Here is a 16,869-nt window from a genome sequence, read left to right on the forward strand (position 1 = left end):
AAAAGTGTTGCCTCGTGTTTATTTAGATTATAAAAGTATGGTGGCACATGATTTTATTGTTAAGAATAGGGAAGGAGAGCTTAAATACAAATTATTCTTTGACAAACATCATTCTGAGACTATTACCTTGCCTGCTCCTTCTTTGTTTGATTTATCTGCAGGCGAGTACCTAGTTCTGTTAAAGGCTATTCACGCCTACCGGAACCCTGCACCAGCCATGGAGCCAGAGCCGGAACCACAAGTTGATCCTTCACGACAGTCTAATTACCAGTGGGATCCAGAGATGATTGCCAGCCAGTGGCAATCGGAGTCTTCTTCTTCTTCTCAGTACGACCCCAACTATTATTATGGATATCCGCCAGGCCAGCCATGGCCATAAACCAACTTAGGCCAAAAGCCTAAGCTTGGGGGATGACGTATTTCCCACCGACATTACATTTATGTTCACACACTCATTGCTAGATGTCGGTGCTCATACTTTTTCATTGTATCATCCATACTAGTTTATTTTCCTTTTTATGCTTTCTTCTTGTGTGTTTAGTAAACCTTAAGAAAAACAAAAAAAAAGTAGTTGTAGCTTTTAGTTAGTTTAATTTCCATGCTTGTAGTAGTAATTAAAAAGAAAAACCAAAAAGATCTCATGTTCTTCTTTTACTTGTTGGGAGCTCTCCCGTGTAAATAGTTTTATTTCTTTTCTTTGGGGGTCGATAGGAGAAAACCATAATTAAATTGTTGAAGTGGCTCTTGTATGCATACTTGTTGATCTGACAAAAGAGCCCATATTGCCTTGTCTTCTCTTGTTTATTGAATGCTTGCAGATTCCAGCTTAGTCCAATGCACGCGCACTATTATTATTATTCACATTGTTCGGTCGTGCAAGTGAAAGGCAATTATGACGATATATGATGAACTGACTGAGATGAGAAAAGCTGGTATGAACTCAACCTCTTTTTTTGTAAATATGATTAGTTCATCGTTCCTGATTCAACCTATTATGAATAAACATGTTTGCAATGACAACTAGAGATCCTAGTTCCTTGTGCCATGCTTGATTAGCTATGAGTCATAATGGTTTACCTTGTGTGCCAACATGCTATTGAGATGGTTATGATGTGGTATGATAGGGTGGTATCCTCCTCTGAATGATTTAAGTGACTTGACTTGGCGCATGTTCACGCATGTAGTTGAAACAAAATCAACATAGCCTTCACGATATTTATGTTCATGGTGGATTATATCCTACTCATGCTTGCATTTGGTGTTGATTAATTTTAATGCATGTTCATGACCGTTGTCACTCTCTAGCTGGTCGCTTCCCAGTCTTTTGCTAGCCTTCACCTGTACTAAGCAGGAATACTGCTTGTGCATCCAATCCCTTAAACCCTGAAGTTATTCCACATGAGTCCACTATACTTACCTATGTACGGTATCTACCTGCCGTTCCAAGTAAATTTGTATGTGCCATACTCTAAACCTTCAAATAAATATCCTGTTTTGTATGCTTGAATAGCTCATGTATCAACTAGGGTTGTCTGTATCTTCATGTTAGGCGGGTTATTCTCAAGAGGAGTGGACTCCGCTCCTCACTCACGAGATAAATGGCTAGTCACCGGGATGCCCAGTCCCATGCTTTATGCAAACTAAATCAAAATAATTGCAAACAAAACTCCCCCTGGGACTCTTGTTAGTTGGAGGCACTCATTGTTTTGAGCAAACCATGGATTGATGCTTGTTGGTGGAAGGGGGAGTATAAACTTTACCATTCTGTTTGGGAACCGCCTATAATGTGTGTAGCATGGAAGATATCGACATCTCTTGGTTGTTATGTTGACAATGAAAGTATACCACTCAAAATATTATTCACCTCTATTTCAAAACCGAGCTCTGGCACCTCTACAAATCCCTGCTTCCCTCTACGAAGGGCCTATCTATTTACTTTCATGCTGAGTCATCATCCTCTTATTAAAAAGCACCAGTTGGAGAGTACTGCTGTCATTTGCATTCATTACTGTTAGTTTACATTGAGTATGACTTGACTGGATCTCTCTTACCATGAATTACAATGTCTAGTCAGTCCTTGGTCTTTAAAGGTGCTCTGCATTTATGTTTTGCGGTCTCAGAAAGGGCTAGCGAGATACCATCTTCTTATATCATATTATGATTGTTTTGAGAAAGTGTTGTCATCCGAGATTTATTATTATTGCTCGCTAGTTGATTATGCCATTGATATGAGTAAAACTTGAGACCTAAGCGTTATTGCGAATGTGGTTAGTTATAATCTTTGCTGAAAACTTAAATGCTGGCTTTACATATTTACAACAACAAGAGCAAACAGAGTTTGTAAAAGTTTTTCTTTATCACTTTTAGTTTGTCAACTGAATTGCTTGAGGACAAGCAAAGGTTTAAGCTTGGGGGAGTTGATACGTCTCCGTCGTATCTACTTTTCCAAACACTTTTGCCCATGTTTTGGACTCTAACTTGCATGATTTGAATGGAACTAACCCGGACTGACGCTATTTTCAGCAGAATTACCATGGTGTTATTTATGTGCAGAAGCAAACGTTCTCGGAATGACCTGAAACTTCACGGGGCAACTTTTTGGAAAATATAAAAAATACCTGCAAAAGATGAAGGCCAGGGGGGCCCACCACCTGTCCATGAGGGTGGGGGGCGCGCCTGCCCCCCTAGGGCGCGCCCCCCTACCTCGTGGGCCCCCTGGTGCCTCTCCGACTCCAACTCCAACACTATATATTGTGTTTCAGGGAGAAAAAAATCAAGGATAAGAATTCATCGCGTCTTACGATACGGAGCCACCGTCAAGCCCTAAAACCTTTCGGGAGGGCTGATCTAGAGTCCGTTCGGGGCTCCGGAGAGGGGAATCCGTCGCCATCGTCATCGTCAACCATCCTCCATCACCAATTTCATGATGCTCACCGCCGTGCGTGAGTAATTCCATCGTAGGCTTGCTGGACGGTGATGGGTTGGATGGGATCTATCATGTAATCGAGTTAGTTTTGTTAGGATTTGATCCCTAGTATCCACTATGTTCTGAGATTGATGTCGCTATGACTTTTCTATGCTTAATGCTTGTCACTAGGGCCCGAGTGCCATGATTTCAGATCTGAACCTATTATGTTTTCATCAATATATGAGTGTTCTTGATCCTATCTTGCAAGTCTATAGTCACCTATTATGTGTTATGATCCATTAACCCCGAAGTGACAATAATCGGGATACTTACCGGTTATGACCGTAGTTTGAGGAGTTCATGTATTCACTATGTGTTAATGTTTTGTTTCGGTACTCTATTAAAAGGAGGCCTTAATATCCCTTAGTTTCAGTAAGGACCCCGCTGCCACTGGAGGGTAGGACAAAAGATGTCATGCAAGTTCTTTTCCATAAGCATGTATGACTATGTTCGGAATACATGCCTACATTACATCAATGAACTGGAGCTAGTTATGTGTCACCCTAGGTTATGACTGTTACATGATGAACCGCATCCGGCATAATTCTCCATCACTGATCCATTGCCTACGAGCTTTCCATATATTGTTCTTCGCTTATTTACTTTCCCGTTGCTATTGTTATCATCACTATAAAATACCAAAAACATTACTTTTACTACTGTTACATTTTGTTACCGTTACCACTGCTATCATATTACTTCGCTACTAAATACTTTGCTGCAGATACTAAGTGTCCAGGTGTGGTTGAATTGACAACTCAGCTGCTAATACTTGAGAGTATTCTTTGGATCCCCTTGTGTCGAATCAATAAATTTGGGTTGAATACTTTACCCTCGAAAACTGTTGCGATCCCCTATACTTGTGGGTTATCAATTCTCTACCTCACTCTGAAATTCCTTGAACTTTTCAAAGGTCTCAGACTTTTGTTTCATTAAGTAGACATACCCATATCTACTTAAGTCATCAGCGAGGGTGAGAACATAACGATAGCCATCGCGAGCCTCAAGGCTCATTGGACCGCACACATTGGTATGTATGATTTCCAATAAGTTGGTTGCTCGCTCCATTGTTCCGGAGAACGGAGTCTTGGTCATTTTACCCATAAGGCATGGTTCGCACGTGTCAAATGATTCATAATCAAGAGATTCCAAAAGTCCATCTGCATGGAGTTTCTTCATGCGCTTGACACCATGTGACCAAGGCGGCAGTGCCACAAGTATGTGGGACTATCATTATCAACCTTACACTTCTTGGCATTCACACTATGAATATGTGTAACACCACGTTCGAGATTAAACAAGAATAAACCATTGACCAGTGGGGCATGACCATAAAACATATCTCTCATATAAATGGAACAACCATTATTCTCGGATTTAAATGAGTAGCCATCTCGCATTAAACGAGATCCAGATACATTGTTCATGCTCAAAACTGGTACTAAATATCAATTATTGAGGTTTAAACTAATCCCGTAGGTAGATGTAGAGGGAGCGTGCCGACGATGATCACATCGACCTTGGAACCATTCCCGACGCGCATCATCACCTCGTCGTTCGCCAGTCTCTGCTTATTCCACAGCTCCTGTTTTGAGTTACAAATATGAGCAACCGCACCGGTATCAAATACCCAGCAGCTACTACAGCGTTGGTAAGGTACACATCAATAACATGTATATCACATATACCTTTGGCGTTGCCGGCCTTCTTATCCTCTAAGTACTTGGGGCAGTTCCGCTTCCATTGACCATTTCCCTTACAATAAAAGCACTGAGTCTCGGGCTTGGGTCCATTCTTTGGCTTCTTCCTAGCAACTGATTTACCGGGCGCGGCAACTCCCTTGTCGTCCTTCTTGAAGTTCTTCTTACCCTTGCCTTTCTTGAAACTAGTGGTTTTATTCACCATCAACACTTGATGTTCCTTTTTGATTTCCACCTCCGCTGATTTCAGCATTGAAAATAACTCGGGAATGGACTTCTCCATCCCTTGCATATTGTAGTTCATCACAAAGCTCTTATAGCTAGGTGGAAGCGACTGGAGGATCCTATCAATGACCGAGTCATCTGGAAGATTAACTCCCAGCTGAGACAAGCGGTTGTGCAACCCAGACATTTTGAGTATATGCTCGCTGACAGAACTGTTTTCCTCCATTTTACAATTGTAAAACTTGTTGGAGACTTCATATCTGTCGACCCGGGCATGAGCTTGGAAAACCATTTTCAGCTCTTAGAACGTCTCATATGCTCCGTGCTGCTCAAAATGCTTTTGGAGCCCCGATTCTAAGCTGTAAAGCATGCCGCACTGAACCAGGGAGTAATCACCACTACACGACTGCCAGGCGTTCATAACGTCTTGAGTTGCTGGGAAAATGGGTACATCACCTAGCGGTGCTTCAAGGACATGTGCTTTCTTGGCAGCTATGAGGATGATCCTCAGGTTACGGACCCAGTCCGTATAGTTGCTACCATCGTCTTTCAGCTTGGTTTTCTCTAGGAACGTGTTGAAGTTCAGGGCAACATTAGCGTGGGCCACTGGATCTACAAGATAGATTTGTAAAGATAATTTTAGACTAAGTTCATGATAATTAAGTTCATCTAAATTACTTAATGAACTCCCACTTAGATAAAACATCCCTCTGGTCATCTAAGTGATTCATGATCCAAATCGACTAGGTTGTGTCCGATCATCACGTGAGACGGACTAGTCATCAATGGTGAACATCTCCATGTTGATCGTATCTACTATACAACTCATGTTCGACCTTTCGGTCTCTCATGTTCCGAGGCCATGTCTGTACATGCTAGGCTCGTCAAGTCAACCTAAGTGTTTTGCATGTGTAAATCTGGCTTACACTCGTTGTATTCGAACATTAGAATCTATCACACCCGATCATCATGTGGTGCTTCGAAACAACGAACCTTCACAACGGTGCACAGTTAGGGGGAACACTTTCTTGAAATTTTAGCAAGGGATCATCTTATTTAAGCTACAGTCGTTCTAAGCAAATAAGATGTAAAAACATGATAAACATCACATGCAATCAAATAGTGACATGATATGGCCAATATCATTTTGCTCCTTATGATCTCCATCTTCGGGGCGCCATGATCATCATCGTCACCGGCATGACACCATGATCTCCATCATCGTGTCTTCATGAAGTTGTCTCTCCAACTGTTACTTCTACTACTATGGCTAACGGTTAGCAATAAAGTAAAGTAATTACATGGCGTTGATGTTGACTTGCAGGTCATGAATAAATTAAGACAACTCCTATGGCTCCTGCCAGTTGTCATACTCATCGACATGCAAGTTGTGATTCCTATTACAAGAACATGATCAATCTCATACATCACATATATATCATTCATCACATACTTTTGGCCATATCACATCATACGGCATATACTGCAAGAACAAGTTAGACGTCCTCTAATTGTTGTTGCAAGTTTTTACGTGGCTGCTATAGGTTTCTAGCAAGAACGTTTCTTACCTACGCCAAAACCACAACGTGATATGCCAATTTCTATTTACCCTTCATAAGGACCCTTTTCATCGAATCCGATCCGACTAAAGTGGGAGAGACAGACACCCTCTAGCCATATTATGCAACTAGTGCATGTCAGTCCGTGGAACCTATCTCACGTAAGCATACGTGTAAGGTCGGTCCGGGCCGCTTCATCCCACGATGCCGCCAAATCAAGATAAGACTAGTAACGCCAAGTAAATTGACAAAATCAACGCCCACAACAACTTGTGTTCTACTCGTGCATAGAAACTACGCATAGACCTAGCTCATGATGCCACTGTTGGGGATCGTTGCAGAAATTAAAATTTTCTACGCATCACTAAGATCAATCTATGGAGAGACCAACAACGAGAGAGAGGGGAGTGTATCTTCATACCCTTGAAGATCGCGATGCGGAAGCGTTACAAGAACGTGGTTGGAGGAGTCGCACACGCAGCGATTCAGATCGCGGTCGATTCCGGTCTAAGCGCCGAACAACGGTGCCTCCGTGTTCAACACACGCGCAGCCCGGTGACGTCTCCCGTTCCTTGATCCAGCAAGGAGGAGGGAGTGGTTGGGGAAGACAACTCCAGCAGCAGCACGACGGTGTGGTGGTGTTGGAGCAGCGTGGTTTCCAGCAGGGCTTCCCCAAGCACTACGAAGGATGAGGATGTAGAGAGGTAGGGCTACGCCGAGGGAGAGACAGACTCGTGTCCTTGGCAGCCCCAAAAGCCCCACTATATATAGGAGGAGGGGTGGTGACTACGCCCCCTCTAGGGTTCCCACCCTAGGGGGTGTGGCAACCCTAGATGGGATTGGAGGGGGCGGCCAAGAGGGGGAGAGGTGGGGCGCGCCCTATGGTGGGCCTTTACGCCCATCTGCGCCTAGGGTTTCCCCCTCTCCTCCTAGCTGTGCCTTGGGCCTTGGTGGGAGGCGCACCAGCCCACTCAGGGGATGTTCCCTTCCCACTCTTGGCCCATGCAAGCCTCTAGGGCTGATGGCCCCTCCCGGTGGACCCCCGGAACCCTTCCGGTGGTCCCGGTACATTACCGGGGACACCCGAAATACTTCTGGTGGCCAAAACCTCACTTCCTATATATTATTCTTTACCTCCGGACCATTTTGGAGCTCCTCGTGACGTCATGGATCTTAGCCGGGACTCCGAACAACATTCGGTAACCATGTACAAACTTTCCCTATAACCCTAGCGTCATCGAACCTTAAGTGCGTAGACCCTACGGGTTCAGGAGGCATGTAGACATGAACGAGACATCTCTCTGATCAACAACCAACAGCGGGATCTGGATACTCATGCTAGCTCCCACATGTTCCATGATGATCTCATCGGATGAACCACGATGTCGGGGATTCAATCAATCCCATATACAATTCCCTTTGTCCATCGGTATGTTACTTGCCCAAGATTCGATCGTCGGTATCCCAATACCTCGTTCAATCTCGTTACCAGCAAGTCACTTTACTCGTTTCGTAATGCATGATCCCGTGACCAACTCCTTAGTCACATTGAGCTCATTATGATGATGCATTACCGAGTGGGCCGAGAGATACCTCTCTGTCATACGGAGTGACAAATCCCAGTCTCGATTCGTGCCAACCCAACAGACACTTTCGGAGATACCTGTAGTGCACATTTATAGTGACCCAGGTACGTTGTGACGTTTGGTACACCCAAAGCATTCCTACGGTATCCGGGAGTTGCACAATCTCATGGGCTAAGGAAATGATACTTGACATTAGAAAAGCTTTAGCAAACGAACTACACGATCTTGTGCTACGCTTAAGATTGGGTCTTGTCCATCACATCATTCTCCTAATGATGTGATCCCGTTATCAACGACATCCAATGTCCATGGTTAGGAAACCATAACCATCTATTGATCAACGAGCTAGTCAACTAGAGGCTCACTAGGGACGTTTGTGGTCTATGTATTCACACATGTCTTACGGTCTCCGGTTAATACAATTATAGCATGAACAATAGACAATTATCATGAACAAGGAAATATAATAATAACCATTTTATTATTGCCTCTAGGGCATATTTCCAACACTCAGCCCACCTAAAGTGACCCTTGAGGGGGCTCCCGAAGAAGTACTCACTGATTAGTTGCTCTCTCAAGTAGGAGGTCTCACATATGACAACGTATAAGATGCAACCCGACATACCGGCCCACCTTACACGCCCACATGATTAGCCCAATATATAGTTGAATACAATGGTTACTCAAATCTCCGAACAAAATTTCTGAACTTTATTAAAGTTCACATATCAAATCCAGTTGAGATCTCCTCTTGAGTGACTGTTAGAGCTTAGACAGTCGGGCTTGAAAAATCTGACCCCTTAAATGCCCGCAGAGAGTCACCGGTCACCTCAAATTAGATTCTACAACCGGATACCTCAAATTCATATTATTACATGCAATGTAAAACAGTGTTTCAGCAGAGTTCGTCCGGCTCCATTGTGCCCATGTCCGGCGTCCGACAGCGCTCTCCAGATTGTTGGTCCGGATGCGGACAAGGAACAATAGGGGATGGGACACGAACCGGCTCATGGGACTCAAGGCGCCGCTCTCTCCCATTCCCTACTCTTCCCCGTTAGAGCCAGGAACCCGGACAGTGCCGGTGGACGTCATATTGATGATGGATTCGTCCTGGGACGAGCCAGCGACATCCACCACAATGTGGTTGTGAAGCCCGGAGTGGTGCACCATATGGAGCGCTGTAGAATGCGACTCCGTCTAGCCAACTTCCACCATCGTGAGGGCTGCCGCCACCTCCCGCGCATGTTGCCTCGCACGACGGGCATGCCGCAACATGTTTGCATGTGATGACGCCCATGGTGCTTCCATGGCCTCCGCGCGCTAACGGACACCGCATTCGGATGCTTGATGGACCACTGCCTCTAGTGAGGCAGTGATGGCACACCTAGCTCCGGATCCATGCGCCATTTGGGTGGACGCAATGGATTCCCGACGGAAGGAGGCCGAGCGCTGCGTTGTAAGGGCCTCCTCCCGGGAGCAGCGGAGCACAAGCCGGATCGCCATCTCCTGCTCGGGGCTGTGTGGGATGAGATCGAGGTGGATGGATCTGGAGATGTAGGACTCGGATCCGTTACCCACCATGCCATAGAAGGCTAGAGATTGCCGGACGGGAGCTTGGGTGGCAGAAGGGAGTGAGGGGAGTGGAGTGAAGTGGCTAGGGTTTGGTCCAACGAGCAGAAGAAGAAGAATATATATGGGGTCGGATGAGCCAGCATGGGCCGAGGACGACGTTGCGGATGCGCCCGCGCGCCTCATATTTGTCACAGATTTGGGCTAGATATGCGGGGTGGCGGTCAGCCTAGACGTTTGAGGCAAATCCTAAACGGCGCTCGTACCACTCGTTATAGCTTAATGGTACAGGGCGCACACCCCCTCCTCCCCGCGCCACGGGCTTTCAGCACAACACTCACTAACCACCCGAGCCGGTTGAGTTCTGTGATCATCTACAACTTCTTCTTTCTTTTATTCTATCTTTTCCCCCTTTTTCCTTTTTCCTTTTTGTTTTTCTTTCTTCTTTTCCTTTTTCCTTTGTCTTTCTTCTTTTTTTTATTTTTCTAATTTGATATAAAAAGTTCACCAGATTTTATGAACATTTTTTCAAATTTGATGAACTTTTTTAAAAAAAATTAGAGAATATTTTCAAATTTGATGAACTTTTTTCAAATTCGATGACCATTTTCCAAATTCGGTAATCCTTTTTGAAATTCAATGAACTTTTTCTCAAGTTTGATAAACTTTTTTTGAAGTTTTTGAACCTTTTTCAAATCTGATGAACTTTTTTGAAAGTTGGTGAACTTTTTTTTCAAATTCAATGAACTTTTTTCAAAATCGATGAATTTCTCAAAATCAATGATTTTTTTTATTTTGTGAGATTTTTAAAAATATATGATTTTTTTCCTAATTCATAAATAGTTTTGTATACATGAACTTTTTTCTATTTCGTGATTGTTTTAATATTTTGTTTGGATTTTTTTCCCAAAAAAATCATGTTTTTTTCTGAAATGTATGTGCAAGAAATAGCACAGCAAGTTTTAATTGTTTTGTAATGTAAATATTCACTAGCTCGTAGTAGCTCTAGTGGTTAGCTTGAATCCTGACGGTGGTAGCTTGAATCCTCATGGGAGCACATTTTTCATCGTACGACGGTTTCGTTTGGTGCCAGTTAGGAGCTCCTGACGTTTGAGGCGCTCGTTCGGATAAATTTTTTGTGACTGGTTAGTGAGCGGGCCGTTCGTCGAGACGTTTAAGACAGGTTTTGGGGATGAGTAGATGCTCTTGGTGCACTAGCGCTGGCACGCGAGGGGCACGGCCCAAAATGCTCGCTCGCTCTCATTAGGAGGATTGCTCGGGCACGATCTTGAAAAAAGGCACGCTCTACGCGAGTTATTACTGTTGCTCGCCTTGTTTGTGAAAAAATCAGCTTAGTAATAAAAACCGGTTTACAATTATTAAAAAAGTAAAAAGAAATGTTCACACATTGTTTTTAACTTTGGATAAATGTCAAGTATTTGAAAAAAAATCACAACTTGAATTTTTTTATGGATTTGAAAAAAGATCACAAATTTAGTGAATTCGAAAAAATGTTCATAAATTAAAAAATGCAGAAATTTTACAAATAGGTTCATGAATTTTAGAAATCTCATGAATTGTGAGAAAATAATCCGAATTAAAATAAAGAAAACAAGAAAATGTAAGAGGAAAAACAAAAAAACACCCTAAAAAGTATAGTATTTGGCCCATAACTGCCAAATAGGATTCTCCATTACCTTCTTTTTGCAAAAAAGATTTTTCAATACTATATTTGACGTTGGTAGAGTCAAATTGTTGCCAAAACGCAGGATGCTTTTCGAGCTCATCCAAGGAACGATTCTCGACAGATTTTTGCTAGTTCGTTTTTTCATGTCTATTTCTGTTCCATTTTCTTTTCAGTTTTGGTTTCCATTCTGTTTTTCTTTAGTTTTTAATGGGTTATTTTCTCCTTTGGTTTTTACTTTTTTTGTTTGGTTTTCTTATTCTCATTTTTTTCCATTTACAAATCTATTTTCTATACATGAATGTATGGTGGATAGTTTTTGTAAAACACGGTGAATATGTTTGTAATGCGTGATCGAATTTTTTCAAATATATGATGAACATTTTTCCCAAGTCCAAGCAGACTTGCACTAACGCCGGCCAGTTTCGTGGCTCGCCAGGCGGCAAGCCTGACGTTGGAAGGTTCGGACATTTGAATCACACAATGGGCTAGCCCAGGAAACTGCTGAATACAACAATTGGTCTCTAAAACCGTGATCAAGATTCAAACAACGGCGAGGAGGACGTATCGGTATGCCGGCTCGTAATGCACGTCAAGACTGAGGAGAGCTTGCGAGTCGCGACATGCTCCACGTACATACGGTCGCCGGAACGTCGACGCCGTTCGCAAATGATCTCACAAAACAATGCAAACGGCGCCGACGTTCCGACGACGAGGGCAAGCGCAATGATGTTCGGCTTGGTGGAGACGGACAGGCCAGGCTATGTACCGTGCGCTGATCATACAGGCCCGGCGTTCTCATCCTCAAAGGTCGGGTTCCAATTGCCAAAGCTTCTACCACGATCCCTCTAAATATAAAAATACGATGTCGGATTTTTAAAGTTTGCTCGTGGATTTCTGATTTTCGATGCAAAAGCAGATAAATTTGCCATGTTGTCGTTCAAGAATTCCTATGTTTTAAAGTAAGAACTGCCACGTAGTTTTAAAATTTGTTAGAAAGAAATATCATGCTACAACAAGCAATTACCATGCTTTCGATGGTGACCCGACGTATCTAATGGCATCGGAAATTTTTACACTAAACATCTTTTTCTCGAATATACACGAGTATGTATATCATATATTAAAGAAGAAAGACAAAAAACACGTCCACCGGTCATTTACAACGCATCGTGGTACAACTCACGAATACATGTACAACTCCACTCCACCCTACACGTAGGCTACTCCTCACCAATGCTCCACCGTATTAGACCTGCAAATACATAATCTTACGTTCCCTTTTATGAGTCCAGCCAATGACTAAGTTCTACTTTCCGATGAGATTTTGTGCAAAAGAGCACCAACTGATGGCGAGGCCCAGTCAAACACGACCGCATTCATGTGTTTCCACAGTTCCCACATCGTCAGTAGTAATAGCGTGTGGAGTGAATATCCAATTCTGAGCCCGGGCTCATCTGTACTCGGTCAAGAAATAATTCATAAAAAATTAAAAAAAAATCCAATTTTTTTGTGCGCGGTAGATAATGTAGTGCGTGAGGTGCGCTCCAAATTTCAGAGCATTTGGACATTTGAGTAGCTCTCAGCAAAAAAGACAAATTGGATGAAAACAGTATACAAACAGTACACTATTTAACAGATCTCAAATTTGTTTTTTTACCAAAAGCTACTCAGATGTCCAAATGATTTAAAATTTGAACCCGACATCAGGCACCAAATTATCTATCATGCCAAAAAATTGGATTTTTTTGAATTTCGCTAGTATTTGTTTTGATTATTTTATTTAGCGCAGATGCAGATGCTCCTAGAAGCCAAAATGCCTCACTCCGTGTGGAGGTCCTTTCTAGTTATGGTTGGAGAACGGTGATAGAGAGGACGGGCTCGCATGCTCCTGGAAGGCGTGCCAATGAGACAGCTCCGCGTGCGTCCGATCAATCAATACGATCATATGAAGATAGCGCATACGGCGAATGAACAGTGACGTACAGGAGCAACGTCGTTAAAAGGGGAGTTATCTTCACGGCTCCCCTTTGTTTGTTCTGTCGGTACATCATGTAAGGCGAACGGTACAGATACAGGCGAAAAGTAACGCCGTTCTTGTGCGACGAACGTCCAAAGTTGACGGCGTGGATTCGCTCCCTCGCCCCAACCACCCACGTCTTTACTCCAAGCGTAAAGAAAAGAAAAACAAATATATCACTTGGGCCGCCGCGCGCAACAGTTCTCCAGGAGCTCGAGGCTATGGCGACGGCGGACGCAGCTTCGGTGCCTTTAAGGCACCTGCCTTTGGGTCACTGACATGTGGACCAGCCACTTGTTGGGTCCACATATCAGTGACCCAAAGGCAGGTCCCTTAAGGCATCGAAGTATTGTCCGGCGACGGCGGAGGCGGGAGTCGACAGATTTGGGATTCTATCAGATCCGATTGACAGGTATGTTCGCTGCCATGGCTGTATCCTTTGTATTTGTGGGCGGTGTGCGTAGCAGAGCAGCCTATAAGTGCACTGTCTTGTTTGTCCATAGGTTTTCCCTGCCGGATCTAGCCGGCGGCAACTCCATGATGCGCATCGAACCCACTGATCCTCCGGACTGTACACCCTCCGAGTCCAGCATGAGCGATGCGGGTGACACAGCGTTGATAGTGGAAGTGGATTTACACAGTACTTGTGAGGGAGCGACCCTGACCCTGTCAGTGCCGAACTTAGAGCAGTCAATTGGCAAAGATGACCCCCAAGCCCCTGGCTGCACCAAGAGGTATGTGCATTTCAACCAATACCCCCGTAGATTAAAATATAACTTCAATTGTGTTTTGGAGCTTGTCTGATGTGAGGCGCGGGCATGGCATGTAGGAGCAGATTTAAAACAAAAATTCAGTGAACTAAGCAAAAGAATTTTGACTATGTATTACTAAAGAATTTTGACTATGTATTACTAAAAAATTCAGTGCTCACAGGTAAAGAAACAAAAAAAATATGTGCAAAAATTAAAATTCCAAATATCTTCGCAATCAGACACAAAGGAACTTGACATGGTCTCTCTCTCGAGACAACTAGTGTCTATATTTCGCATCGTTATTACCGTACACGGGTACACGGAATGATGTTCTATCTTTTTTAGAACACCCAATTCAGTGAAACTACTGAATGATGGACTCCATTTTGCAAATCAATGCACAACAATGGAGTTTGCGTTGGAAAAAGTGATGCCAGACACAACACACCGTTGGTGCAAATGGCATGTGCTGAAGAATGCAAAGGAACAGCTTGGTCCATATTACACAAAACGGAGCAAGTTCATATCTGAACTCCATAAAATAATCCAGCACATGTTGACAGTAGACGAGTTCGAGATGACATGGAAAGAACTGATAGAAGCCCATGGTTTACATAAGCATCCTTATTTAACGCATATCTACGAAACAAGGGAGAAGTGGGCAAAGCCACACTTCAATGGAAAATTCTGCGCAAAGATGTCAAGTACCCAACACAGTGAGAGTGCCAACCATATGTTGAAGGGTTACGTCCCAGACTCCCAGCAAGTTACCCGATGCATCTATTCGTCCGGCAATACATGAGACTTCTCTTCGACAGGGAAGCAAGTGAGAACTACGAAGAGAGGCGTACAAAGATAGTAAGATTGCTAAAGTTATTCTTATACTTTCAATGCGAAATACATGTGATATTACTAATGCATCTCCCCTGCGTGCAGACATCCCCAGTTATGGAAATGACCGTGCCACTCGAGTTACACGCGAGTGAAATCTACACCTGAGCTATGTTTGAAAAATTTGGCGAAGTAATATATGAATCTATGCAGTACAAGGTGGAGGAGACCACCAAGGGCAAAACCTATTTCGTAAGACGATATCATCCCGAGAAATATGAGAAGTGGTGCAGGGTTGTCTACAAAGTAAAAGTTGCCGAAGAAGGGAAAGAACTGAAGTGTGAGTGTGCTAATTTTGAGCACACGGGTTTGCTATGCTGCCATTCAGTTAAGGTACTGAGATTTAAAACGTATTTTGCCTTCGAATTCAAGATTGTATTGCGGAGACAAAAAACTAACTTAACAACTAAATAACTTGCAGGTCCACGATTGCCTCAGCATAGACTGTATACTGACAAAACATATTCTGAAAGGGTGGACAAAAGACGCAAGGGATGTACTCCCCAACCACCTATCACATCTTCGGAGGGACAACATCTCTTTGAATTCAGTAACTTGTAGGCACTCAAATTTGTACACCCATGCTCTTGAAGCTGTACGACTTGGGGATGCAAACACAGAAGCGTATAAATTGTGCCATGAATATCCTCAAGACAGCAATGGATACATTGACTCCTATAGCCGCTTTCACTATGCGCAACTCACAGCGGATGTGGGAGTGACGCAGAAGGTAGCACAATCGGTAATTTCGTCGGACTAAAAGCTCCAGGCTGGAAACGAAAGCCTGGTCAACCAACCAGCAGCAGGGATAAACCGTCATGTGATGATCATGGTGCAAAGAGCAGGAGGAACACCTCAGCCACAAATGCACAAGCTGGAACTGGGTGCGGGACAAGTAAGCGAACTCGCTTTTGTAGTATATGTCGAGAACAAGGGCACAAGAGCATGACATGCCTGAAAAGAGGTGACCTTCTTCAGAAAGAAAGGAAAGAGGGAAAATGCTCGAACTGTGGCGTCAGTGGTCACAGGAAGAACACCTGCAACAACCTTGAGGTCGTACTCCATGTTGTTGCAAATGCTACCATAGAGCAAAATGCAATGTGCGAGTGATTTGATTTTACTCAGTGTTTTTGTTCTAAGCTGCTCAACTTTATGTAACCGTTTAACTCAAACCGCAGTTGTCTTATAATAAGTGTTTGATAAGTACTGCATGATGTAGTTGCTGAAACTTGTCAGTGTGGTACCCATGTTTATTATTGTGAGAACAAAAAAAATAATTTTTGAGTTTGTGACTTGGCTACTGAATTCTGTTTATATTTTGCTGCCTTTGTTGATTCATACCTAAATCTAGTATGATGTATTCTGTGAGATGAAATTCAGATGAATTGGTGCAGCGGTGCGTGCTGGCACGAGTAATACAATACAGTGTGAGAGTGAAACGGAAACCATGGATCCATAAACCTCGGCTGGATCCTCGCAGGACTCGGTGGAAGGCAGGGCCGACGGCGCGTTGGTGGCGGATGAAGCTTGAGAGGGAGAGGCTGAAGTGCATTCCCGTTTTGCAGCGTTGGAACTTGGAAGAAGTCGGAGAATACGATCCAGAGAATGGAGGTTCCGCCAGCGGTGACAACTGCTCCGATATGGGTAGCTACGCGGAATCCATGACCAACCTTGTGTGCAAGCAGACGCCGCCGTCGATGGTGACAACCCACCCGCAAAGCGCCCAAATCTTGTGCAATGATCCAACGGCTCGCGTTACGACCGCCGTCTGAACCTCCAGTACACGTTGCTACAGGGCAATAACGCCGCCGCTGTTACTTGGATGGCAGTCGTCCTCACAATAGAAACGTCGTCTCCAACCCCTTCCATGCGTCTCATTAAATTACCCGTTTTCTACGTCCTAAAATACCACACA

General features: G+C 43.8%; 1 long non-coding RNA gene across 1 annotated transcript; it reads left to right on the forward strand.

Annotated features, from left to right (window-relative positions):
• Positions 1 to 13,507: 13,507 nt before the first annotated feature.
• Positions 13,508 to 16,238, forward strand: LOC123151729 (uncharacterized). Its single transcript, XR_006475788.1, has 5 exons — positions 13,508 to 13,723; positions 13,815 to 14,045; positions 14,409 to 14,921; positions 15,000 to 15,287; positions 15,376 to 16,238. It is a non-coding gene; the product is annotated as an uncharacterized lncRNA (long non-coding RNA).
• Positions 16,239 to 16,869: the final 631 nt, after the last annotated feature.

The sequence above is a fragment of the Triticum aestivum genome, chromosome 7A, assembly GCF_018294505.1.
Source record: "Triticum aestivum cultivar Chinese Spring chromosome 7A, IWGSC CS RefSeq v2.1, whole genome shotgun sequence".
Taxonomy (NCBI): domain Eukaryota; kingdom Viridiplantae; phylum Streptophyta; class Magnoliopsida; order Poales; family Poaceae; genus Triticum; species Triticum aestivum.